The 26,473-nt window shown below is 45.2% G+C and overlaps 1 long non-coding RNA gene across 2 annotated transcripts in view; it reads left to right on the forward strand.

The window, feature by feature from the left end:
- Positions 1-20,483, forward strand: part of LOC114233179 (uncharacterized) — a 30,320-nt gene extending 9,837 nt beyond the window's left edge. Inside the window, exons 3-5 of one of the 2 annotated variants that reach the window (XR_008557084.1) lie at positions 10,905-10,990; positions 19,381-19,433; positions 20,267-20,483. This is a non-coding gene — a long non-coding RNA (uncharacterized LOC114233179). Of the gene's footprint in view, positions 1-10,904; positions 10,991-19,380; positions 19,434-19,558; positions 19,731-20,266 lie in introns of those variants that run through there. The other variant, XR_008557083.1, reaches the window with a different exon arrangement.
- The last annotated feature ends 5,990 nt before the right edge of the window (positions 20,484-26,473 follow it).

Below are 26,473 nucleotides of genomic sequence, written 5' to 3' on the forward strand. Positions count from 1 at the left end.
CTAACTGTCCCACTCTAGGACAGTTTCTCCTTTCTTTGTCTTTCATGACCTTGACATTTTTAAAGAATACTGATCAGTTATTTTATAAAATTTTCCACAATTGAGTTGGCCATGGTTATAAATTTTTGGCTATACTACTACAGAAGTGATGCCATTATATCAAGGAGGAGCGTGATGTTGATATGTCTCATTACCATTGATGTACTTGGAACACTGTCTCTCCAATGTAAAGTTATGATTTTTCTGTTTGTTATTAGTGTCTTGTGGGATGATACTTTGAGATTATATAAGTATCTTGTTTCTCAGCATGTATTACCCACTAATTTTGGCACCTATTAATGACGCTTGTAGGCAACAATAATTACTGTGCTGTTTGCCAAACAGTAATTTTCTCATTTCTATTATTTCTTCTACTTTTATTATTAGATGATCTGTCCCTTCTCATCATTTATTTATCTGTCCAATAATTTATATTATTATGGATATTTATTTTATTCTATGGCTTATATTCCACTAGTAGCATGATTTTGATGCTCACATTATCCCAGATTTGGTCTTTGACCTTCAGGTTTGCTTCTGTGTTCTTTTGACGTGTCTCTCCCCGCCCCCCCCCCCCTTTTTTTTATTTTTTATTTAGCACTTTCTTATTTTCTAGAACCACAAGATGCTCCTGGCTCATCTTATGTTTTCTCTGCTCCATACCTGGAATCAGCCGGTTCTCCAAGGAGTTATGGTTCCTTTTAGTGGGAAATGGTATTTAGAAAACAAGATATGAGCACTAGATGTGCTCATTGCTACTGAGTGTCATTACTTCAGGAACTCAGTTTTAAACCTGTTAAACTTGAGATGTCTAGTAGACATACAATGGGATTGTCAATTTGGTAGTTATATTTTATGAATCTACAGTTTAGCTGGAGAGTTAGGGATGAAGATATCAAATTTGTGAGTCATTGGCATAAAGGTGATATATAAAGGCAAAACACTAGAGGAGATTAGTTCTGGATTGAATATAAATAGTGAAGAGGACCAAAGACTGGGGCCTAGAGTACTCCAATATCAAGATGAGGGAGAAGAGGAAGAGCTGGCCAATAAAACTGAGAAGAAGCAACCAGTAGGAAAAAGAGTAAAAATGTGGTATCCCAAATGCCAAATCATAAAAGTATATCACAGAGGAGAGAATGATCAATTGTGTCAAATTATGCTTACAGGTCAAGTAAAATGAAGTCTGAGAATTAATCATTGGCTTGAGCAACTTGAAAGAGTACTTTTGGAGGAGTGGTGTGAGTAAAAGTTGAATGAAGTTCGTTAGGGTGAAGAAGGGAGATAGCACATACATACAGACAACTCTTTGAAGATTTACTGCAAAGAGTAGCAGAGATATGGGACTATAGCAATGGAGAATGTGGTTCAAAAAGATAGGATATTTTTAAAAATAGAAACAAGAGCATGTTCATATTATAAATAAGAACACAATCCCTTGGAGATAGGGAAATTGTCGATAAAGTACAGAGGAAACTATTGAAGTGGTATTCCTGAGAAAGGACGGTGACTATTTTCTAAGCATTATATCACAGTGTCTGAGACGTAAATATTTGGAGAATAAATCAAGGTTGTCCACCTAGTTTAAAAACTCAAGTACATTTGGCTGATATTTTAAAAATCAAATGTAAAGAAATGTGAGTTTTTTTAAACTAGAGCTTTCTAATAAGACATTAGCAGTGAGTATCAAGAGTCAACTAAAATATTATACTAGAAATATATTTCACTGGCAAGTATCAGAATATGGTCACTGACAGGAAGATGTGCAAAAATCCTTTTTGTCTTTTGTCTTTTTTTAACCATAGAACACTAGTGGCTTTTGATTTTTTAAAAAAAAGAAGAAGAAGAAAAGAAAGCATTTATTAAATGCTCTCTATTAGCCTCATCTCTCATTGGCTTCTTTCCAAATATTTTCTTATAAGTGATAAATCTGTAAGGGAGATTTAGACATTTGCAATTCCACTGAGAGCAAATTTCTTTGAGAGTGAGTGGTGGGACTAACAAAGGCCTAGGAGGGCTTTAGTCAGAAACTCTGTCAGAGAAAAGAACAATCCTTGCAGGCTGATTTCATGAGAATATACTCTCTGAAGCTACAGAGAAATCAGGTTACACTGCAACAGCTGGGAGGGGAGGAAGGTATTCAGTTTTGGCTTATTTGATTCATTTGGTTATTCCAGATTTCCCGAAGACCCTCTTTGGGGCTGTTGCCCATTCAATAGGAGAGTAAGAGCAGAGACAAAGGAAAAAGCAACTAGAACAAAATAAAGAAAACAAGACTTTTTATCCTTATTCTTTGTTGTGTTGTTATATTTACCCTCTATAATTTCTCAGTAAATGATTTATAAGAGGCAGAAAAAAATGTGTAGTATAAAGGCACTCAGTGAATAATTATAGCATTTTCTAAGCATATATTTAATTATGTTACATATCAATATGGGTAGAATTCATATCCTAAATGAATTTGCCCAAAGCAAAACTGTACTCCCTGACGTTCATTTGTTTTTACATAATTATGATATATTATTAGACAAATGACACACATAAGTTTATATAATTGACTGTTGATTACCTTGGCTAATGGAAGGAAACAATGGTGTGGTTAATCCAAAATAATCTAAAGTCATTTATATTTGACTTTGGAAAAATACTGTTTGGTATTTAACAATGAATGAGGATATTTTTAACATTCTAAGGTGTGTTTTTAAACTTCAAATAAAGCAATGAAAACATATTGAGTAAAAACTTATTCATTCTGGCCTTGCAATAGATGGTTATTAACCACCAGGAAGTTTCTCAGCTTCCTTATCTATCATTTAGTAACTATTTCAGGTAGTCATTGTTTTTCATTATCTAGAAGAATCTACTCTAATTTTATGTGGTTCAGGTTGCCATAGACTACTTCAGCCTCTACCAGTGGGCATCTAACTAAGACCAGTTCAATCAGAATCTAGTATTCCTCTGACCACAGTACTGGATTTCATAAGTTATATATAACTTGGGGAAGCCCCATCATCATATCCTATCCTACTGGCAACAACTCTGGGTCCTCAGCTGCCATTTTTATGAAGTATGACCATGCCCTTAGGCCCTCATTGATTGATCTAGAATTGAGCCCTGACCAAAATTGGGCCAATCAAAGCTCTTTCCCCATGATTTCAAAATTTGGACTAAGAAAGTCCAATATCAGTTTTGACATTTCTCTAACAGAGGAGTTATGTATTATTGACCTTCATGTGACTGTGGGAGAAAAGAAAGCTGTTCTAGATAAAGAGAATGAGAGAAAAAAGAAGCAGGAAGAGAGGAGCAGAGAGAAAAATGAGGAGGGAAGTCCCATTCTGGTCCCTTAGAGGCCAGGCTACATTCTTAACCTTGGTTTTCTGAGGGTACAAATTTGGAGCTTTATGCTAATTTCTTTCTTTGAAGCTAGCTCCAGTTGGTTTCTCATTGTCAATCAAGAAACTTTACTAATTCTCCAGAGAAGAGAGATGAATATAATGATCCAGGGTTGGGAATTTGTGGGACAGATAAAGTAGAAAGACAAGAGGGGAAGGTAAGTAAAGGTACCAGTGAGAACAAAGTTGAAATGGCTGAAATGAGGGTCAAATTAGATAGAGAAGAAAGAGAAACCAAAATGGGATAAGCCCAACTAGAAGTAGGGAAAGAGCTGAGGGGCTGGAGAGCAGAATTAGATGAGTTTGCTACTCTGTGGGAGTCAGGAATTGAGAGGAAGGATGTGGCCTGAGAGAGAGATATCAAAGATAAAAGAGTCCTAAATTGTAACAAGCTCTAGGATGTGTCCAGGAGAGAGGGCTGTTGAAAGGAAATAAGAGTTGGAGTGGAGATTAAGGAACTCTGACACTAAGAAATGGAATGGATAATTTACCTAGGAAAGTGGCAGAAGTTAGGTAGAAAAGAACCAAGTGACTCGTGAGCCCAGTGTCAAACCCCCAGTGTATATGTGTTTGTTAGAAATACAGGAATTGCAAGAATCAAAGTTATATTGTAGATTTTTATTCTCCAGTGTCAATATGAGAAACTGAGTAGATGAAGTATTGTATTAAAGGTCCTGACATCTTCAAATATAGAATTAATTGATATTTGTAATAAATTAAATGAGGTAGAGGAACTCTATAGTACATACAAATGTTCTCTAGGCCATCAGTTGTGCTAAAAACAGAAATAAATAACAAAAATATGCAACATAAAAACCTAATTACATGAAAACAATTTTAATTCTTCTAAGTAATAGACTTATCAAGGAGAAAATTAAGAACACAATAAAAGTCTATTAAAATAATAAAGTACTTCTCAGAAACCTTGAAATGCAGGAAAACTCATCTTAGAAGAAAATATATGCTCATAAATCATTTTGCTACTAATAGACAATTAATTACATAAACATTCAATTTCAGATGATAGAAAAGAAAAATTTTAAATCCTGAGTGAAAATACACTAAAAGCATAATAAAGCTAATTTGAAATTTAAAATACACTTGAAAATTACATCAAAAGCTGCTTTTTAAAGAGACTAATACAATGAAAAAATGCCACATATAACACAGTAAAAAAAAAAACAGTAAATAGAAAAAAGAATGCAGATACAGTAAGCAAATCAAAACAAATATAAAATTATACAAAAAATATTATAAAAGAATTTTTATAGAAATCAGTCAATGTTTATAAAAATTATTTTTAAAGATACCTGAAGACAACCCTCCAAAATCTTTCAACTAATAAATAGTTACACTTTGGTACATGCATACAATGAAATATTGTTCAGCAAGAAAAACAAACCAACTCTTTAACACATGTGAAAATATGCTACATGAAAAATATCAGACTTAAATGCCTACAATGTCCATTTGTACGACATTGTAGAAAAGGTAAAACTATGGGGGCAGAAAACAGGCTATTAATTGACAGGAACAGAGTTGGGAAGGCAGTCTATAGTGGGACATGAGGGAACATTTTAGGTGTTAAAATGTTCTGTATTTTGATTTTGGTGGCTGTTACACGATTCTGTGCATTTATCAAAACTCAGAACTGTGCATTAGAGGTGAATTGTATTCTATGTATATTGTACCTCAATAAACCTGGCTTTAAAAATGTAATAATTGCCCTAGCCAGTGTATCTCAGTGGTTAGAGCGTCAAGCCAAGCACCAAAGGGTCACAGGTTCGATTCCCAGTCAAGGGCACGTACCTGGGTTGCAGCCCTAGTCAGGGCACATGCGGGAGGCAACCAAACGATGTGTCTCTCTCATATCAATCTTCCTTTCTCTTTATCTCTCCCCCTCCCTCCCCTCTCTCCCTTCTACTCTCTCTAAGTATCAATGGAAAAAATATCCTCATGTGAGGATTTTTAAAAAAGACTTAAATGTAAGTTGTGAAACCATAAAAATCCTAGAAGAAAACATAGGCAGTAAAATCTCACATAGCAGAATTTTCACCAATACATCTCCTAGGGCAAGAGAAACAAAGGAAAAAATAAACAAATGAGAATACATCAAAATAAAAAGCTTCTGCACAGCAAAACAAACCACCATCAAAATGAAAAGTGAACCCACCGTATGGGAGAATATACTTGCCAATGATACATCTGATATGGGATTAATCTCCAAAATACATAAAATCCTTATAGAACTCAACAAAAGGAAGACAAACAATCTAATTTAAAAAATGGGAAAGGACCTAAAAAGACACTTCTCCAAAGAGGACGTACAGACATACGAAAAAGTGCTCAACATCAGTAATCATGAGAGAAATGCAAATTAAAAACACAATGAGATATCACCTCACACCTGTCAGAATGGCTATCATCAATAAATCAACAAACCACAAGTGCTGGCGAGGATGTGGAGAAAGGGAACACTAGTTCACTGCTGGTGGAAATGCAGACTGGTGCAGCCACTGTGGAAAACAGTATGGAGTTTCCTCAAAAAATGGAACTGCTGTGTGATCCCACTTCTGGAAATATATCCTAAAAACCCCAAAATACAAATCTGAAAGAATAAATCATGCCTATGTTCATAGCAGCATTATTTATAATAGCTAAGATTTGGAAACAGCCCAAGTGTCCATCAGTAGATGAGTGGATAAAAAAGCTGTGATACATTTACATAATGGAATACAATGCAGCTATAAAAAAGGATCTCTTACTCTTTGAGATAGCATGGATGGACCTGGAGACTATTATGCTAAGTGAAATAAGCCAGTCAGAGAAAGAAAAATATCACATGATCTCATTTATTTGTGGAATCTAATGAACAACATGAATTGACCAACAAAATAAGACCCGAGGCATGGAAAAGACTAACATATGTCAGGCAGTGGGAGGGAAGAGAAGAGATAAACCAAAGAACTTATATACTTACTAGAGGCCCAATGCACAAAATTCGTGCAAGAGTAGGCCTTTCTTCCCCCAGCTGCCAGCACTGGCTTCCCTCTGGCACCCGGGACCTGGGCTGCCCTTGCAGCCCTGGCTTCATCCAGAAGGGCATCCAGAAGGACGTCTGAAAGGATGTCCGGTCTAATTAGCATATTACACTTTTATTATTATAGACTAGAGGCCCAGTGCACGAATTCATGCACGGTTGGGGTCCGGCCAGTCTGGCCCCAATCGGGGCGGATTGGAGCTGGGCCAGCAGCCCCACCCCCAATTGGTGTGTGGGGAGCCTATCGGGCCTGGGCCAGCCGGGGGGAGAGGCTGCAGGAGGTTGGCTAGCCTGCCCTACCCCCTATTGGGGTAGGGTGGGGTGGGCAATCAGGGGCAGGGCAGGCCAGGGGAGGGGCTGCAGGCCGATCGGGGTGGTGAGGGCCCATTGGGGGTAGGGCCGGCCCCACCCCCTATTGGGGTAGGAGGGGTGATCAGGGGCGGGGCCCCAGGGGGTTGGCCAGCCGGCCCCACCCCCAATAGGGCCAGTTTGCTGGCCGCAGTGGATGTCACAGTGACCGGTCATTCTGGTCATTCTGGTTGTTACAGCATTCCAGTTGCTGGCTTTTTTATATATATAGATATGCACAGCCCATGGACACAGACAATAGTATGGTGATGGCCTAGGCAGGTAGGGCAGGGTGGAATGGGGACATCTGTAATACTATCAACAATTAAAAAATATATTTTTAAAAATTAATAATGGACAAAATGTTAAATAATAATACTAAAAATAACAGGTAAAAAGAGCTTTTATAGGAAACTATTACATAATAATACAAATTAAAAGGTTCAATAGTATGAAAATAAATATAGATGAAAAGAAAAATAGATAAACTAGACATAGACTTAAAAATATGGGTAATAGTCCATTACTGATTCTTTCTTTTCTTCTTTTCCTTCCCTTCCCTTAACTTGCCTATCCTTCCCCTCCATCCCCCTGCCGTTCCTGAACAATTCAGTAAAAAACCATTTAACTGTGAGAAAGTAGTGAGAAAGCTATTCTGGAAATGGGCCTGGCAGTTTCTTATAAACTAAACATGCCCTTGTCATATGAAACATCAGTTATATTCCTGGACATTTATCCCAGCGAACTGACGATCTATGTTCACACTAAAACATATACACAACTGTTCTCAGCACCTTTATTTGTAAGGTACCACACTGGAAATAACCAACATGTCCTTCACTAGGTGAGTGGTTAAACTATTGTACATCCATACGATGGATACTGCTCAGTAGTGGTGCCCAAGCTTAGGATGTCAGAGCCTGAGTTGAGTGAAGAGGATATCTGTGTAGTTAGCACCGGTACCAGCTTGATGCAAAATATCAGAGCCCAAACAGAGTAAGGCTAGTGTCTGAAAAAGAGGAGTGGTTGTAACTGGTATGGTGTGGGGTGTCAGATTTCAAGTGGGGTGAGGAGTGTATCTATGACAGGAGGAGTCATGGAGGACACAATGGGAAATTAGCTACCTATAGGATGATTAAGCAAATATGTTAATATATTGAGGAAAACATGAGCCAAGTTTCTCTCTGTCAAATAAGAGGATTATACATTGGAAAAGAAAGAAAATAAGAATGAAGCCTGTGGTACTGAATTTGAATTAGAGATATCAGTGTGAACTCACTTTTATTATATAGAAGGAAATATAAATGAAATAGCATATGTAGGTGTGTACATACATAATGTGTGTGGGGGATTATGTGTGTGTATCTAAAGTAAAAAGGGATGTTTACATCTTAGGATCACGCTTCAGGCAAAAGTGTATTTAGAGCCTCAAATAATTTCACCCAGGACCCATCTCTCTCCATCTCTTGACTGTCATTCATCTTGACTTCATTTTTATTCTCAGACTCTGCAAGGTATCAAGATGGTTGTCATTAGCTTCCAAGCCAATTTCCAAATTCAAATCCAGGAGAAAAAAAGCATTACTTCCTACTCAATATATATTTTTTTAAAAGCCTCATTGCATGTCATGGGCTCTGACTGGGTCTTGTGCTTACCTTGTAGAATCACGATGGAACAGGGAATGCAGTGCATTGATTTGCTAAGGCTGAGCCACGCCCACTTCTGGAGGCCCGGGAGGAATGAGCTCTCTCTAAAGCACCTGGATTGGTTGTGTGGGACAGGATGGTTCCATAGAGGAAAGTTGGGCTACTTTTGCTAAAAGAATGATGACTGGGTCCTGGGGAGCAAAATGGATTTTTACTACTCAGTTCATTCCTTTTTGCAGCTGAACATTCCCACACACCCATTTTCCTATACATATGCCTTAAAACATGTCCAATTCCATATTGAAATGCCATAGGCAACCAAAACACAACCACTTATTCTCAAAATAAGATAATTCAAAGTCTTATCTAGTTGCAATATGAAATACATGTCTTAAGTTATCTGGGTAATTCTACATAATCTAGCAAAACCCAACTTAAATGATAAAACTCTCTCTCTCTCTCTCAACACACCAACTTAGCCAGTATGGAATGGGAATGAGAGAATCATATTTCCTAGATAGTCAAATCAACTGGTCATCACACTGTAGCAGCCAGGAAAGTGCAACCATCAGGTCTGCTCTCAAGAAAGAACATGCCACTCAGCTGTGAAGAGTGCAATTAGCCGACAGCCTCCATGAGCAGCCCCTTCAGGACCTACCCCAGCTTGTCAGCTGAGGTCATGCTCTTCCTGGGCAACCCTGCCAGGCAATCATTAAGCATGACTGGCTTATTCACATCTAGCCATTTCTATTCAATGCAGGCTACTGTAACTGTAATGTTTGCTAAGGAGCTGTCCATTACACTGACCCAGGCTTTGTATGGTCTGCATTGTCAGCTGAAGGCTTTCCCTACCCAAACCAACTTGCTCCCCCACTTTATCTTTTACATACATTACTCCCGGAAAGTCTTTTTTGGGGGGAGTGGGGACTAGTGTAATGTGTCGTCCTTCCCCCCTCCCCCCACCCTGTGGCTTCTTCTGCCACCCCATAATAAACCTTTTGCACTCCTAACTGCATCAGCATCTATTTCCCGATAGCCTGGAAATGGCACAACATGCTATTGCCAGGATCAAAGTACCTGAATCAGGAACAAAACTGCAGTTGTGATCTGTCAGTCATCTTCTGCTTTTGTTACCCAGCCTCCAACAACCCTTCTTTAGGAAAGAAACGAGTAGGAAAAACATCCAGTAGTCTCCAATCTATAGTATACATCATACACTGCTTGGCAGGACTAGCAAGATCCCCAACATTGGCAATGGAACAAGTTTCTTAATCAGTCAAAATGGTACATTTTCCTCCATGGCCACATTTAAGGTGGATGTTGCAGAGGATTTCTTCTTCCTGAGGTTACACCTCTTTAGCTACTAATAGTGTGTGGCAAGAGCTTTCGAGATGAAATAACCATTAGTCTTTGTTTGCCAGACTTGGAGTTTAGTTAGTTCTTGCTTCCATGTAATTCTCTGGGCTAATAACCAAAACCAGATGACTAGTTGAGCCTAGAACTGGACCTACGGGCTTCTGTTTCTTAGCAACAGACTTCGGTGCTCTGTTGTTCTTCAATAACCTTTAGCTTATTGGCCTTCATCTCCACATCTGTCTTGAGTGATTCAAAATTATGTATGGTGCAGGTAGGTGAGGTTAATCGGCTCCAGGCTTGTAGTTCAGCCACATTTTTATAAATGGTAATTGCCCACTTTGTCAGGCAGCAGTACATTAAGGGAGGTGGTTGGATGGGTCCTATGGGATCAAGAGTGTTTTTAAAATATTGATGCCAGCTCTTAGATTTCAGATTTCAGCCACTTTCAACTTAAGCTCACCTTTTTGGAGCACCATAACATGGGCCATAAGAAATAGCTCACACACTTTGAAATTCTGATATTGTTGGACTGTGTTCTCTAAGATTCCATTGTTTTGTCAATAAACAGTCTGAGTCCCGAGATAAAATACAGATAGCCATTTGACCAGCTGTTTTGCACTTCATATTAAGGGTTAAGAATCACTGGCTTAATAGCCAATTGATGATTCTCAGCATTGATGTTTCCATCTCTACCTGCCTCACCCTTCCCCCCTCTCTAAAATCAATTTAAAAACATATATATTTTTTTAAAAGGGTAAATAGGGCAGGCTACCAAAAACTGAGTTTAGCTAGTATGAACTGATTTTCTAAGGATCCCACCTGACATGTTGAAGCCTTGTATGGTTAACAGGTATTCCTTAGATTATCTCCAAGATGCAGCACTTTATGGGATTTGCCTTAAAATAATTTATTCATTTCTTTTCTACAAATGTTGAAAATGCCTTAAGTCCCAGGTTTTTATCCACAATTCTACCTGGCTTTGTGTTTTGTGCATAGTTACACAAAAGAAAAATTTCATAAATTTTCTTATTTAAAACTCACTCTGTATATTGGAGTTATTGTGTTAATTCTGTAATTCTCCAGCAACATCCTGGGACGGCTCTGTGGCTGATTGGAAAATGGTTGTATCAGTATTTCTCAATCAGGACTCAATGACACACCTGATGTAGGTAAGGATTCAGAGCCCAAAAATATGGAATCACTTCAGATTCTAGTTATACCACTTTCTAATTCAGTGAATTTGGGCAAGTCCCTTAAACTCCCTAAACTTCAATTTCCTAATTAGAAATTTGAGGTAATATCCCAAATGACTGTTATGGGGATTATAAATGAGATGACATACGTATAAGGTAAGGTGACCAGATCGTCCCGCTTTTGGCGGGACAAAACCGATTTTTAACAATTTGTCCCGCGTCCCACGGCGTTTTAAAAAAGTCCCTAAAATCGGTTTTGTCCCGCCAAAAGCGGGATGATCTGGTCACTTTAGTATAAGGAAATAGAGGAAATTACATTCTCTTGAATTACTCTACTGCATGAGTTTAGAAGAAATGCTTTGATGTCTTTCTTGGGACTAAGACCTTAAGAGTCAAGCTCTGTTATCAAAATATACTGCCCTCTAGGAAGGGTGAATCCTGTTAACTGGAGGCCTTTTGTCTTTCTGAATGTTGAATGGGGTTTGGATATGCAGAGTTTGATGGGTAGGAGCTGAGAGATGGGGTAGTTGTGAGGAAGAAGAATCAGTGAGGTTGGTATTGAGGGGTATTAGGGTGTGCTGGAGCTGGCTCCTGTTGGCTCCCAAGAGCTGATGGTTGGCATCTCTTCCCAGCTCCCATGTTCAGTGACATCATGCTGGTAGTGCAAAATCAAACATGTGAGAATATTTACTCCGCAGTAGTGGGCCCTTCCACCCCTCAAACAGCTGACTGCTAAACATTTACAACCTAACACTGGATCAAATATCCCTACATGAGAGCAGTGAAGAAAGTTGCTTTGGAACGGGGATATCTAAGGGACTTTTTTCCCCCCAGACTTTTCTTTTTATTCTTCACTTGACATCTTTAGTAAAGTCCCTTTTAATCACTATTGTTTTTATTTTTTATTTTTTTTTTTTTTTAAAGAGAAAATGTTTTTAATTTAAAAAGACTTAGAAGATATAACAATCAGAAGCAATGTCTTGATTGAATCCCAGTTATTTTTTTTTTTTTCAAAATTTTATTTTATTTTATTTTTTTATTTTTTTTTTTAATTTCTTTATTGATTAAGGTGTCAATTATTTGTCCTCATCCCCCCATTCCCATCCCACCCCTCTCCCCACGCATGCCCCAATCCCCTGTTGAACTTAACCGTTGGATAGGCTTATATGCATGCATACAGGTCCTTTGGTTGAACTCTCCCCCTCCCCCCACCCTCCCCCTACCCTCCCGTATCCTCCCTCTGAGGCCCGATAGTCCGATCGATGCCGCCTTGCTTCTGGTTCTGTTCTTGTTCCTCAGTCTATGTTGTTCATCATTTCCTCTAGATGAACGAGATCAAATGTCACTAGATATATACTAATAAGAACTGAATGTGAGACGAGCAATAATATTTATGCTGACAGGCAAATGAATCAATCTGTAGCGAGCTTCCCTCTGGACCAACAGTTCTTTTGAGACCCAATTTCGATGTCCAGTAGTTCCTTATGTGTACATGTCAGAACTGACCCCTCAGCTCTGGATGGTGGACAAATGGTGGTAATGGAGGTCTGACTCCCTCTGGTTTGGTCTCGGTCGAACCCAGGGGCACGGCGTCACCTGGACTAAGGGGCACGTGGCCTCACCCATATCCAAGGGGCGCGTGGTCTCACCCGGGCCTGGGACCCAGCCTCACCCGGGTGGATCCAGGGGCGCACGGCCTCACCCGGACCCAGGATCTGGCTTCACCCGTACCCAAGGACACTTGGCCTCTCCCAGACCCAGGGGCACGTGGCCTCACCCGGGCTTAGTTGCACAAGGCCTCACCTGGATCCAGGGACACATGGTCTCACCCGGACCCAGGGACGCTTGGCCTCTCCCAGACCCAGGGCCACTTGGGCTCACCCGGGCCTAGGTGCACGAGGCCTCACCCGGATCCAGGGACACATGGTCTCACCCGGACCCAGGGCCGCTTGGCCTCTCCCAGACCCAGGGCCACTTGGGCTCACCCGGGCCTAGGTGCACGAGGCCTCATCCGGATCCAGGGACGCATGGTCTCACCCGGACCCAGGGACGCTTGGCCTCTACCAGACCCAGGGGCACGTGGCCTCACCCGGGCCTAGGTTCACGAGGCCTCACTCGGATCCAGGGACACATGGTCACACCCAGACCCAGGAACGTTTGGCCACTCCCAGACCCAGGGCCACTTGGGCTCACCAGGGCCTAGGTGCACTAGGCCTCACCCGGATCCAGGGACACATGGTCTCACCCGGACCCAGGGACGCTTGGCCTCTCCCAGACCCAGGGCCACTTGGGCTCACCCGGGCCTAGGTGCACGAGGCCTCACCCGGATCCAGGGACACATGGTCTCACCCGGACCCAGGGACGCTTGGCCTCTCCCAGACCCAGGGCCACTTGGGCTCACCCGGGCCTAGGTGCACGAGGCCTCACCCGGATCCAGGGACACATGGTCTCACCCGGACCCAGGGACGCTTGGCCTCTCCCAGACCCAGGGCCACTTGGGCTCACCCGGGCCTAGGTGCACAAGGCCTCACCCGGACCCAGGTACACATGGTCTCACCCGGACCCAGGGACGTTTGGCCTCTCCCAGACCCAGGGCCTCTTGGGCTCACCCGGGCCTAGGCGCACGAGGCCTCATCCGGATCCAGGGACGCATGGTCTCACCCGGACCCAGGGACGCTTGGCCTCTCCCAGACCCAGGGCCACTTGGGCTCACCCGGGCCTAGGTGCACGAGGCCTCATCCGGATCCAGGGACGCATGGTCTCACCCGGACTCAGGGACGCTTGGCCTCTCCCAGACCCAGGGCCACTTGGGCTCACCCGGGCCTAGGTGCACGAGGCCTCACCCGGATCCTGGGACACATGGTCTCACCCGGACCCAGGGACGCTTGGCCTCTCCCAGACCCAGGGCCACTTGGGCTCACCCGGGCCTAGGTGCACGAGGCCTCACCCGGATCCAGGGACACATGGTCTCACCCGGACCCAGGGACGCTTGGCCTCTCCCAGACCCAGGGCCACTTGGGCTCACCCGGGCCTAGGTGCACGAGGCCTCACCCGGATCCAGGGACACATGGTCTCACCCGGACCCAGGGACGCTTGGCCTCTCCCCGACCCAGGGCCACTTGGGCTCACCCGGGCCTAGGTGCACAAGGCCTCACACGGATCCAGGGACACATGGTCTCACCCGGACCCAGGGACGCTTGGCCTCTCCCAGACCCAGGGCCACTTGGGCTCACCCGGGCCTAGGTGCACGAGGCCTCACCCGGATCCAGGGACACATGGTCTCACCCGGACCCAGGGACGCTTGGCCTCTCCCAGACCCAGGGCCACTTGGGCTCACCCGGGCCTAGGTGCACGAGGCCTCACCCGGATCCAGGGACGCATGGTCTCACCCGGACCCAGGGACGCTTGGCCTCTCCCAGTCCCAGGGCCACTTGGGCTCACCCGGGCCTAGGTGCACGAGGCCTCACCCGGATCCTGGGACACATGGTCTCACCCGGACCCAGGGACGCTTGGCCTCTCCCAGACCCAGGGCCACTTGGGCTCACCCGGGCCTAGGTGCACGAGGCCTCACCCGGATCCAGGGACACATGGTCTCACCCGGACCCAGGGACGCTTGGCCTCTCCCAGACCCAGGGCCACTTGGGCTCACCCGGGCCTAGGTGCACGAGGCCTCACCCGGACCCAGGTACACATGGTCTCACCCGGACCCAGGGACGTTTGGCCTCTCCCAGACCCAGGGCCTCTTGGGCTCACCCGGACCTAGGCGCACGAGGCCTCATCCGGATCCAGGGACGCATGGTCTCACCCGGACCCAGGGACGCTTGGCCTCTCCCAGACCCAGGGCCACTTGGGCTCACCCGGGCCTAGGTGCACGAGGCCTCATCCGGATCCAGGGACACATGGTCTCACCCGGACCCAGGGACGCTTGGCCTCTCCCAGACCCAGGGCCTCTTGGGCTCACCCGGGCCTAGGTGCACGAGGCCTCATCCGGATCCAGGGACGCATGGTCTCACCCGGACCCAGGGACGCTTGGCCTCTCCCAGACCCAGGGCCACTTGGGCTCACCCGGGCCTAGGTGCACGAGGCCTCACCCGGATCCTGGGACACATGGTCTCACCCGGACCCAGGGACGCTTGAACTCTCCCAGACCCAGGGCCACTTGGGCTCACCCGGGCCTAGGTGCACGAGGCCTCACCCGGATCCAGGGACACATGGTCTCACCCGGACCCAGGGACGCTTGGCCTCTCCCAGACCCAGGGCCACTTGGGCTCACCCGGGCCTAGGTGCACGAGGCCTCACCCGGATCCAGGGACACATGGTCTCACCCGGACCCAGGGACGCTTGGCCTCTCCCAGACCCAGGGCCACTTGGGCTCACCCGGGCCTAGGTGCACGAGGCCTCACCCGGATCCAGGGACACATGGTCTCACCCGGACCCAGGGACGCTTGGCCTCTCCCAGACCCAGGGCCACTTGGGCTCACCCGGGCCTAGGTGCACGAGGCCTCACCCGGATCCAGGGACACATGGTCTCACCCGGACCCAGGGACGCTTGGCCTCTCCCAGACCCAGGGCCACTTGGGCTCACCCGGGCCTAGGTGCACGAGGCCTCACCCGGATCCTGGGACACATGGTCTCACCCGGACCCAGGGACGCTTGGCCTCTCCCAGACCCAGGGCCACTTGGGCTCACCCGGGCCTAGGTGCACGAGGCCTCACCCGGATCCTGGGACACATGGTCTCACCCGGACCCAGGGACGCTTGGCCTCTCCCAGACCCAGGGCCACTTGGGCTCACCCGGGCCTAGGTGCACGAGGCCTCACCCGGACCCAGGTACACATGGTCTCACCCGGACCCAGGGACGTTTGGCCTCTCCCAGACCCAGGGCCTCTTGGGCTCACCCGGACCTAGGCGCACGAGGCCTCATCCGGATCCAGGGACGCATGGTCTCACCCGGACCCAGGGACGCTTGGCCTCTCCCAGACCCAGGGCCACTTGGGCTCACCCGGGCCAAGGTGCACGAGGCCTCATCCGGATCCAGGGACACATGGTCTCACCCGGACCCAGGGACGCTTGGCCTCTCCCAGACCCAGGGCCTCTTGGGCTCACCCGGGCCTAGGTGCACGAGGCCTCATCCGGATCCAGGGACACATGGTCTCACCCGGACCCAGGGACGCTTGGCCTCTCCCAGACCCAGGGCCACTTTGGCTCACCCGGGCCTAGGTGCACAAGGCATCACCCGGATCCAGGGACACATGGTCTCACCCGGACCCAGGGACGCTTGGCCTCTCCCAGACCCAGGGCCACTTGGGCTCACCCGGGCCTCGGTGCACGAGGCCTCATCCGGATCCAGGGACGCATGGTCTCGCCCGGACCCAGGGACGCTTGGCCTCTCCCAGACCCAGGGGCACGTGGCCTCACCCGGGCCTAGGTGCACGAGGCCTCACCCGGATCCAGGGACACTTGGTCTCACCCGCACCCAGGGACGCTTGGCCTCTCCCAGACCCAGGGCCACTTGGGCTCACCCGGGCCTAGGTGCACGCAGCCTCACCCGGATCCAGGGACACATGGTCTCGCCTGGACCCAGGGGTGTGTGGGCTCTCCCAGACCCAGGGGCGCTTGGCCTCGCCCGGGCATGGGGTCCAGCGTCATCCGGGTCCAGGGGCACTTGGCCTCACCCGGACCCGGAGTCCGGCCTCACCTGGACCCAGGGGCATGTGGCCTCACCTAGACCCAGGGACGTGAGGCCTCACTTATACCCAGAGGCGTGTGACCACACCCGAGTCCAGAGGCGCGCAACCCCGCCCGCACCCGGGTCTCAGCGGGGCCCCGTCTTCCCGATCCCAATTCCTGCCGGTCAATCCCCCCTCAGCAATTCCCCTGGCCATCCTTCCAGAGCTCCAGTATGGCTGCTGCAGAACTCGTCGGGCGGCGGCTCGGCGAAGTTCCGGTGCACCCGGTGCATGGCGGTGGGCCAGTCTGGCGTCGATGCGTCGGCCCTTGGGTCTGCATAGGTGGCCGGTCGCCGAGCATGCGCACCTGGCCGCTTCCGGGGCGTTGAGATTCTTGACGGACTCAGAGGTCAGCAAGCGCGGAGTCTCCCACCCCATGTCTCATAGGGGCTCGTCTGTCCGTGCTTGGCTGCCAGTGGAGCCGTCCCCTCAGCCGGAGACCGCCGGGGGAACTGCGCCGAGCACGTTCCAGGCCGCTGTTGTATCGCCTGAGCCATAGTTCTTTTGTGTCGCCTGAGCTGTAGTTCTTAAAGTGTGGTCTTTGGGTCACCGGCATCAGCATCATCCCACATACCCCTCTTTTATTCTAGTTGTAGAGCATCTACTCAGCCAGCCCTATGGTGGTCTTGGATGGTGTCTGCTCTGCTCTCTTGTCGTAGTCTCAAAGTTGTTGTGGTAGGCAACAATCAGGCTTCCGCCCTATGCCTCCATCTTGGTCCTCCTTTGTATAGTTAAGTCTTGATTGTTGTTGGTGTCACTGGGGGGGCTCTCTTTGTCTATAAAGGAAGAGTTGCTGTGCAGGAGACACGTTTATGGGCCGGGTCTTGGTGCAGCAAAGCTTTGGCGCTCACTGAATATTCCCATTGAATGTGTCCCTTATGCACGTGGTTGAAATCTGGTGTCATCTCCCACAGACCACTAGATGCCCTCGTTTCTGGGTCTCCAATGGGGTGTAGATCAGCTACTGCCTTAGGCACTCAGCAAGGATTACAGCAAAAACTGTAGTTTCTTCCTCCTGTCTGAGTGGCCCTGGAGCAGTCTGACTAGAACAGCAGATCATCTGGTCCGCTGCCAGAGGGCAGGCCACCCACATGCATAAGCCGTTGCTTGGGGCGCAGGTGTGCCTGCAAGACTTGCGGGGCAGGTCTTCAAAACATGCGGGGCGGGTCCCAGGGCGGGGCGGGGTCTCAGGGCGCCAACAGGCCATGGTGCGGCGAGCCTAGATGGCTGTGAGTCTGGTCCTTCTGCCTTCCATGTATCTAAGTCCCCTCGTTCCGCATTCCAGCGCAGCAAACACTGATTGCTGGGCGCACCTCTGCAAGAGTCCCGCCTCTCCCCGCAGGCATCTGGGTCTCCCGGGGTTCGCCAGAAGATGGGTTTCAGGGTGATGGAGAGCTAATCTCCCTTAGGTTTGGAACAAAAGCCCCTTTCCCCCTCCACCAGCCAGACCCACGCACCTCCACACCTCATCCCCTCCGATTTCGCTGGGTGCGAGGCAACAGAACAGCCTTTAACCTCCGCCGCCATCTTTTTCAAACTTCTCAATTTGTACTTCTTAATCCCTTCATTTCAGTCAACTCTACTGAAGTCTAGCGCCGCCGGGAGGTGCAGGGAAAGGGCGCCCGGGCCTCCGTCCGGTGCGCGGTGCGCGCGTCCCGCGGAACCAGGCGCGCGAGGGCCGCGCGGCTGGGACGGGCGCTGGGCGGCCGCCGAGTTCCAGGCACCGCCATCACCGTGTTCCGGACGTCGCCGCCGCGGCGTCCCCCCAATTTATACTTTTTAATCCCTTGAATTCAGTCAACTCTACTGAAGTCTAGCGCCGCCGGGAGGTGCACGGAGAGGGCGCCCGGGCCTCCGTTCGTTGCGCGGTGCGCGCGTCCCGCGGAACCAGGCGCGCGAGGGCTGCGCGGCTGGGACGGGCGCTGGGCGGCCGCCGAGCTCCAGGCACCGCCATCACCGTGTTCCGGACGTCGCCGCCGCGGCGTCCCCCCAATTTATACTTTTTAATCCCTTGAATTCAGTCAACTCTACTGAAGTCTTATGCCGCCGGGAGGTGCCCGGAGAGGGCGCCCGGGCCTCCGTCCGGTGTGCGGGGCGCACGGCCCGCGGGACCAGGCGCGCGGGGGCTGCGCGGCGGGGACGGGTGCTGGGAGGCCGCCGGGCTCCGGGCGCCGCCGCTGCGGCGGCGTCCCCAGCGTCCCGGGCCGGGCGGCCTGCGGGGGCGGCGGAGTTGCGAAAGTGAGTGAGTTTCCCAGGGTTTCGCCCGGAATGGGGTTCAGTGCAATCGGAGCCGGTGCTCAGCGCACTCCGGAGCCTTTATCTCCTTCCTGCCAGTGAACTCCGGCCAGGTCATCAGCCGCCCCCTCCTCTCTGGTTCCATCCTCCCCGCAGGCGCGTGTGCTCGTGTCTCCGACCGTTTCTCCATACCTCAGGCTTTTACGGCTTCCCCGACTGTCCCCGTGGCCTTCTCCTTCCCCCCAGCTGTGGGCATTTCAGTCCGCCAGCTCTCCTGTGGTTCTGGACGATGTCCGTTCTGACCTCTAGTTGTATTTTTGAAATTGTTGTGCCCGGCTGCAGGTTAGGTGTTTAACCTATGCCGCCATCTTGGTTTCTCTCTCACTATTGTTTTTAATTCAAGTGAATTCTGGAAGGAGATGGGGACAAGGATAAACTGCTATCTACTGACAAATGGTAACAGTAATTGTCTTTATTATTATTCATAACAATGACAAATGGTGCCTTTTCTTTCTCATGAGGGTGCTAATGGAGCTGCTTTCCTGAGCAGAACATAGTTCTTTTCATCTGCTTCATGGCAGGACATGGCTCAGGGCCCTTAATTCTCAGAGGCCATGGCTCTGTTGGAGTCCCACCCATGCAGAGAAGTTCTTCTGAGTAGCAACATGGAAGCTGAAGCCTAGAGGTAGCTATGGCCAAGGGAGAAAGAGAAGGAGAGGGGAGGAAGCAGGGAAAGCATCCAGAGCATTCAAAGGCTCCAAGGTTGAAAAAAGGGCCAGTGAACCTGGAATGTATTAACTGGAGAGAGATGAGGGTTAGTTGTAGGTGGAGATCAGCTGTGCTAGGCCTTCAATATAGTTAATCATCAAGAGCAGTTGACTGGCCTCAGGGAAATTGTCAGGGATTGCAATGTCAAACTTCCTGATGCTCAACATTGACTAAAGCTTGGCTGACAGATACAATATTAATATAGGATTGCCTAAAGGATATGGAATGCATGGTTGTCTCTAAAAATCTATCTGTGCATTAAGACAGATGAGCTGAGAGCTAGACTGCACTGGGGAAGATCCTATGACTTAATGCCACAAGGCAAAATTAAAGGACATGTGGCAGCCAGTATCCAAGATCACCCCAAGACGCTTACCTTTATATATGCCCCTCCCACATTGAATCCGGCTGACCTGTATATGCAATAGGATATGGCAGTGTGTGATTTCTGAGGCTAGGAGCTAAAAGACATTATAGCTTTGTCTTTTTCGTTCTTGGATCATTCACTCTGGGGAAGTCAGCAGCCATATCATGAGGAAACTCAAGCAGCCCTATGAAGATGTCCACATGGGAAGGAACTCAGGCCTCTGCCAACAGCCAGCACCAGCGTGCCAGCCATGAGAGTGAGCCAACTTGCAGTGAATCCTCCAGTCCCACTCAAGCCTTTGATGACTGCTGGCCAGGCGATGTCTTATCACAAACTCATGAGACACCTCAAGCCAGAATCTCCTACATAAGCTACCCCTGCATTCCTGACCACAGAAACTATATGATATAATAAATATTTATTGTTGTTTCAAGCCAGTAAGTTTTATTTTTGTTTTATGCAACAATAGATTAAAGCAGGCATTATAAGAAACAATAATAACATTTTAGCTACAATAGCACTGTTTATTGAGTATTGTTTGTGAGTTATGGCAAGTTACTTAGCCTTGCTACACCTGAATATCCTCATCTGTTAAAAAAGACTAATAGTATCCATTTTTCAGAATGTCTATAGCATTAACTGGATTAATAGATGTAGATATTTTAAAAGAAAAAATGGAATCATAGCGCATAGTAGAAACTCGATTAATATATTCCATCATTATTATTATTTGCTGTTATTATTATCACTATTCTTTTTCATTTCAACTTTAACCAAATCTGCTTCTTCTCCTGTTTTTCAAAATTAATTAGTAACAAAATGATCCAGACAATCAAACCATCAGAAACCTGGACATTATCCTTGACTGATTGTATTCTCATTCTTTACATCAAATCAATCATTATGTTCTAATGATTATATCTACTAAATACTTTTATACTAGTTTCTTTAAAAGATTTTTTAAAAATTACTTATTGATTTTAGAGAGAGGAGAAAAAGGAGAGGGAGAAACATTGATTTGTTGTTCCACTGTTGTATATATTTATTGGTTGCTTCTTTTATGTGCCCTGACTGGGGATGAAACCTGCAACCTTGGCATATTGGGACAATACTCTAACCAACGGAGCTACCCGGTCAGGGCCTCATACTATTTTCTTTATTCCTACTCCCACTGCCTTAATTCAAGCTTCTATCAATTCCCATCTGGACTATTAAACAAATTCCTAAATTGTTTCTGCCTCTAATCTTATTCCACTTGAAGCTGTTTTTCACACTGCAGTGACTTGTCTACAACACAAATATGATAAAGTCATTCCCTGGTGAAAACCTTTCTCTGGCCCTCTGACAACTTTATAAAGTACAGTCTCCTTAGAAGGACCAATAAGGCCTGTCAGGATCTGGCCATTGCCAGGCTTTCCTCTTATTAACACTGTGTATCAAGTCTTAATTCTCTTATTTGTTGTATATGGTGCCTCTCTTTCATAGTATTGATTTTCTTTAGATGTTTGATGGTCCTTGCTTTGTTTCATTTTTTCTTTTTCTTTCTTGTTAATATTTGCTGTGTGGATCTAGATTAAACAGCTTATTTCCAGGTTCAAAGTAAGACTGGTCATCTATCAGTGGGTTCCAGTTTTGATCACAAAAAAATATTTCTGATGATTGCAGGTGAGAGCTGGATCAAGGTGAATAGTAGGGCCATTCATACTCTGAGACCTGAAGATAAAATACTCTGCACAAAAATAAATTATTAAAGAACACATAGGTGCCTTTCCCACTCAGAACAGGCACTCAGTCCTGGTACAGCAAGATCTGCATCCCTAAACATCTTCTTTGGTGCTAACACTTGTCAAGGCCCAGAGAAACACTTTCCTCATCTCATGTCCATGACATAGAAACAAACAAACACAGGCAATCCTGTGCAGATGACATGAAGGTTTGTAAATTGTGCCCTGTCAATTTCAGAAATAGGTATTGTTTCGGCAGGGAGGATTTGAGAGGCAGACACATTAAAGAAAGAGAAAATATAAATTAATTATTGTGCCAAATTCTTTCTCTCAATGAATGCAATAGTTTCTTGCATAATGAAGGATTCTTTTCTAAGAGGGCTGAGCATCTATTTCTTGCTTGCCTTTGTGGATCTGGAGACTCCCTTGAATTAGCTCACTGTTTGAAACAATTGTACATGACAGCTGAATAAAATTTTGCAATATTAAATAATTCATGTTAGTCTTAAATTTAGACATAACACATATATGTAGCATAATGCTGATTCTATTGGCAACTGGATAGGCAATTAAAATTGAATTTATGACTAGCTTTTAGTGTATTTTAAAATTAATAACATTTAAATAAAATTTTTCAAAATTAAATTTACATTTTCTCTTTAAAAATTCAATAGTTATTAACTTTAATTTGTAGTTTTTTATTTACATTTAATAATTTTAAATCTTTTAGAATAAAATAACACTTGAAAACTTATATGAAAAATAATTTTCACATTTAATTTGCCCATTTTCACTAAAACAATTTACATTTTGTATGTTTTAAATATAATTATATTTAAAAAATAAGTATAATTAGATTTCATTTTTAATTTTTTTCTTTATTGATTAAGGTATTATATATGTGTTCTTATCCCCCCATGGCCCCCCCACCCCTCCCACTCATGCCCTCACCCCCCTTGTGTCTGAGTCCATTAGGTAGGCTTATATGCATGCATACAAGTCCTTTGGTTGATCTCTCTCCTTTACCCCCACCCTCCCCTACATTCCCTCTGAGATTTGACGGTCTGATCAATGCTTCTCTGTCTCTGGATCTATTTTTGTTTATCAGTTTATGTTGTTCATTATATTCCACAAATGAGTGAGATCATGTGATATTCATCTTTCTCTGACTGGCTTATTTTACTCAGCATAATGTTCTCCAGTTCCATCCATGCTGTTGCAAATGGTAAGAACTCCTTTTTTATTGCAGCATAGTATTCCATTGTGTAGATGTACCACAGTTTTCTAATCCACTCATCTGCTAATGGGCACTTAGGCTGTTTCCAAATCTTAGCTATTGTATATTGTGCTGCTATGAACATAGGGTGCATATATCCTTTCTGATTCGTGTTTCAGTTTCTTGGGATATATTCCTAGAAGTGGAATCACTGGATCAAATGGAAGTTCCATTTTTAGTTTTTTGAGTAAACTCCATACTGTTCTCCACAGTGGCTGCACCAATCTGCATTCCCACCAGCAGTGCACGAGGGTTCCTTTTTCTCTGCATCCTCTCCAGCACTTGTCATTTGTTGATTTGTTGATGATAGCCATTCTGACAGGTGTGAGATGGTACCGCATTGTAGTTTTGATTTGCATCTCTTGGATGATTAGTGACTTTGAGCATGTTTTCATATGTCTCTTGGCCTCCTTATGTCCTCTTTCGAAAAGTATCTATTTAGGTCCATTGCCCATTTTTTGATTGGGTGGTTTACCTCTCTTTTGTTAAGTTGTATGAGTTCCCTGTAAATGTTGGAGATTACTAGTAAACCGTTATCAGTGATAACATTGGCAAATATGTTCTCCCATCCAGTGAGCTTTCTTGTTGTTTTGTTGATGGTTTCCTTTGCTGTACAGAAGCTTTTTATTTTAAACTCTAATAATTACTGTCAATAGAACATAACTTATATGAAAAAATTTGATTATAACAATATAGTTAGTGATTTTGCTGAATGGTCAAGAAAAATAAATGTTATAGAATAAATATATAATCATTTATGAATTACAGATTTTTTTTTACTCACTTAAACATTATTGATTCATCAACAGAATATCCAGACAGGTTATTAGGAGAGAGAGAGAGAGAGAGAGAGAGAGAGAGAGAGAGAGAGAGAGAGAGAGAGATTGAAATTGAGTGTGCCTTGTGGTTATAGTAGCACCTGACTCTTACATGGGGCCCTGTACGTATCTTCTGAAACACGGTTCTCGCCTTCTCTTTAAAGAGGAGTACTTAGAACTTTAGATTGGAAATTTTTACCCTCCATAGTCTTGGCCAAAGTCTAGAGTTACCTCTGGCTCTTCCTTACTTTGCTCGCTGACTCAAATATCCATGATAATTCTAACTCTAACTCTAAGGCCTTCCTTGCCATGCTTAAAAAATAACATTATCATGCCTTTATTTTGAGAGCAAACTGTGGGCCAGCACATGGGGGTAGAGGGAAGGAGATCCAACAGATGCCGCTGTTCAGATCATTATGATAATTGTCATAATGATGTGCCCGGCTCCTCTCTGTTTTCTTCTTGGGCCTTTTTAAGGAAAATCTGTTCTTACCCTTGAAATATCACTGAAGTGACTGCCTCCTGTTTTGTGTTTTGGCTATAGTTTCTCCATCTTGTTCCTTTGCTAAACTGATGCTATAAATGTTCGATTTCCCAGGAATTCCTCAACTCTTTTATCTGCTATCCACAGCCCTTCTAAATGTATGGTGTCATTATGAATTACTGCTTTTAAAATATCTTTCCTGATATTCCACTAGGTGTATGCACAGGAAGGGAAATCGTTATTTGTTTTTAGCACGTCATCTTAATCCCAATACATCTACTGACATTTTTAATCTCATTGCCTGGCACTTCTGCGCTTTAGAGATACCATAATGCCTAAGCGCTCTACACACTGCCTTGTGTTTTCTCATTCTCATGCAAATATTCTTCCCACCTTTGTTCACCTGGAAAACTCGTGTTTAACCTTCAAAAATTAACCCAAGCATTCTTTTCTCCAAGAAAGAACTAACCAAATAAATAAATAACATTCTGAGACATCTCAGTTTGGGTTAAGTCCCCCTCCTCTAACATGTGTTTACAGTCTATCTGAGATTTTCAGATAAAGTATTTGGTTAACATACTACAAAATTACTCATTGTTATCTGAAATTCAAATTTAACCAGGCAGCCTGTTTTTATTTTCTAAATCTGGCCACACTAAATAGCTCCTTACTGGCTATACTCTATAAATTATATCTTCTTATGTGGGCACCTCTCCCTTGGGTAATGGAAGCTCCTTGAAGGAAGGGACCATGTCTTTTTTGAGGGGGGAGTCGGAGTAATAGAATGGGAAACATCTTTTTTATCTCTGTATCCCTAGCAGCTGACAAAATGTCTGACATGCTAGGTTATGTTAGGATCTTTTGGTTGCAAGTAATACAAACAAAACTCAAGCCCAATTAAACAATGGAGAACTTATTATAAGGAGAATTCCAGGGCGAGAATGCAGCTAGCTTCAGAAGCATGTGGAACTCATTGCTCTCTTGGTCTCTCATCTCTGCTTCTCTCAACCCCTGGGTTTCCCTTTTCTCTCATTGCCAAAACTTTCTCAGCTCCTCAGTTCATATGAAAAATGGCTGCACAACACTCCTAAATGGTTAATCTTCTCCATTCAAGATAAAGACATGAGTTTCTCCCAAGCCCAATTCAAATTCATGGAAGAGACTGTGTTCAATCAGCTGAGTTTAGGAAATGAGGGTCATGTAATAGCAGAGTGTCTACCTGTGACCCTATGGTTTGGTAGTGGGAATGAAGGAGGAGTAAACACTGAAAAGGTTACTATGTAGATGCTGCATCAGTCAGAGTTCTTCAGAAAACAGTCTATAGTGTGTGTGTGTGTGTGTGTGTGTGTGTGTGTGTGTGTGTGTGTATGAAGCCCACCCACATTAAGGAGAGCAGCATGCTTTACTGGAAGTCCACAGATTTAAATGTTAATTTCATCCAAAAACATACAGAAACATCCAGAACAATGTTTGAGCACATATTTGGGCACCATAGCCCAGCTAAGTTGACACATAAAATTAACTCTCACGGATACTCAATAACATTTGCTGAATTGAAGTATTTTTGGTTGTGTACTACATTTGAAAATTATTCTTTCACTCTTAACCTATTTTATCTATCCCCCACTCCCTACCTCTGACAACCACCAATCTGCTTTCTATATCTCTGAGTTTTTGTGTTTGTTTTTTAATTCTACATATGAGATCATACAGTATTTGTCTTTCTCTGTCTCACTTATTTCACTTAATATAGTCCTCTGAAAGCCCATCTATGTTTTTGGTAAATGGCAGGATTTCCTTATTTTTATGGCTTAATAACATTCTATTTTATATATGTAACATTTTATTTATCCATTCATCTGTTGATAGACACTTAGGTTGTTTCCATGTATTGGCTATTGTGAATAATGCTACAGTGAACATGGGAGTGCAGATATATTTTTGAGATGGTGAATTTTTTTTTTCAGATAAATACCCAGTAGAGGAATTGCTGGACCATATGGTAGTTCTATTTTTAATTTTTTTGAAGAACCTCCATACTGGTTTCCACAGTTTCTGT

This window comes from Eptesicus fuscus, chromosome 9, assembly GCF_027574615.1.
Source record: "Eptesicus fuscus isolate TK198812 chromosome 9, DD_ASM_mEF_20220401, whole genome shotgun sequence".
Taxonomy (NCBI): Eukaryota; Metazoa; Chordata; class Mammalia; order Chiroptera; family Vespertilionidae; genus Eptesicus; species Eptesicus fuscus.